We start from the raw sequence: 2285 nt of genomic DNA on the forward strand, positions 1-2285 counted from the left end.
ACTGACTAAGTTACTTGCCATGTCACTGATCATGTAACTGTCAATCGCATGTCACTGGCCAGGTCATATTGCATGTCAATGACCATGTCATTGTTATATACGTCACTGACTAAGAAAGAGAATCCCATTGTTTTGGTCTTAATAGTTTTGTGCTTTTAGTCTATGTTGTTTGGTCATGTGGGAGTGCATTTAGGCTTCAGCAAGCAAAAATGCATTTAGATTGTGATCAATTTTCGGTTCACAAAAACAAAAACCATTCTGATCAGTTTTTGCTTCACAAAAACATAATCAATATATCTTAAACTTGATGCTAATGCATCAAATCAAAAGGCTACTTTATCTGCCAAGCAACCCTAATCAAAATGGAAACACCAACCAAAATAAAAATTATCCATTTCCATTGCATATGCATACCATACGATCCTCAAACACAAACTACCAAGCAGTCAAATGGAATCAATACATAACTAGACATTCAGCATTAATCCACCAAAACTTAAGTTGACTTGAGTAAACTAGAATGTATTTTTAAAAGTAACACAAAAAGAGCAACTACATGACATCCTCCCAAACAGCCAAAATATGTTCTTCAACGCTTCTTGGACACTCCAACAATCTTCCCCCTGTGGCCAATGGTCTTGTTGTGTTGTCCACGCACACGAAGGCCCTAGTAGTGTTGAAGACCACGGTGATTCCTGCACAAACAGAAAATAGCATCAGTCATGATATTCATAGTAACTCACCATATAGATACCACAAAATAAAGTAAAACATGATGAGAATCTGCGTTCTCAGTAGCATGTAAAAACTTTAAATCAACATAAACAACTGACGATTTATAACAATAAAATGATAAAACCCACATATTCTTCTTATCAGGTAAAGAGCTTTGAACCAGTTTAGAAAAAAAAAAAGGTCTCTACATAGCTAAAAAGGCTAACAAGCCAAAATATATGACTAGCATAACAAACTGTAATAGGCAGCTAAATTTCTTCAAGTCAAAAGCTGTTTGAGACTTTTAGAACAGCTATAACATACAATTGAATAGTAACCCTTACATCTCTCTCTCTGTGAAGTTGTAACACTCAGGTCAATGCACCTACATGGTTCCCAAATACTAAACAAAGGAATGACAAAAGCCTTTGTATAATCTAGGGCAGCCTTTCTAAAGCCATTATTTCACATCTTACAATATTGTAAACCAATTACAGAATACACTAAACTCTAAGCTTTTAAAACAAAGCCCAAATCAACACTGACATAATGTTCAGAACACAGATGACCAACATGATAAGAGAAAAGAAAGCAGGAGGTCAAATTTTTAAAAATTTGTTTAAAGACCAATATCACTTACCAATGATGTTGGCGGAGAGAATGAAGCCTAAGCTTATCAGTTATTTCTGCAGCATTCATTGCAGTAGGAAGATCTTGTTTGTTGGCAAATACAAGCAAAACAGTATCCCTCAGTTCATCCTGAAACCAGATCAAATTTTTACCTTTCAACCCTAGTACCAAAAAGACCGAAAAGAATATGTGCAACTGTTTATCCTAGATGAGATTCTGAATCTTCCAATCAGTTACAGGGCATGCACCATAATTTCTCATGAAGAAACTAAAACATAAAGCAATATAACTATAGCAAGTGAGTGGATGCAATGTACTACAGGAGATTATGTATCCAAACTCTATAGAAACTTACAAAAGCCAACAATTTAGAACAACAAAGAACAAGAACCCTAAACAAGGTTCTGAATCTTCTAATCACTTAGAGGGCATGCAACCAGAATAACTCATCAAGCAACTAAGACATAAAGCTATATAACTACAACAAGTAAGCAGATGCAAGTCCAGGAAAGTATGCACCAAACCAAATAGAAACTTAGTGAAGCAACGTAGATTTTATTTATTTTATTTTTTTGGGTAAAAGGATCCTATGATCTTTTGCAATTGGAACTAATGAATCCCTAGTATAAACAAGCACAAATTATAGGGCTCACTGATGGTAGGGATGGTGGTGACGATTTCTCCGAGCTTAAAGAAAGGATAAGAAGCACTCACAGATTACTGATAATGCCCAGACTGCAAAGTCCCTTCTAACACTAGCAATTCAAATGATCATAAGCACCGATATTAAAGACCAAAATCTAACACCAGCAATACAAATGCAACACTTCTACGAGAAACATCCAATGCGCGAAATAAAAAAACATGGAATATGAATAACTCGAGATGCACGAAGCCATAATCAAAGAACTTGATGCACGAAGCCATAATCAAAGAACTTG

This window comes from Rosa chinensis, chromosome 3 (genome assembly GCF_002994745.2).
Source record: "Rosa chinensis cultivar Old Blush chromosome 3, RchiOBHm-V2, whole genome shotgun sequence".
Classification (NCBI taxonomy): domain Eukaryota; kingdom Viridiplantae; phylum Streptophyta; class Magnoliopsida; order Rosales; family Rosaceae; genus Rosa; species Rosa chinensis.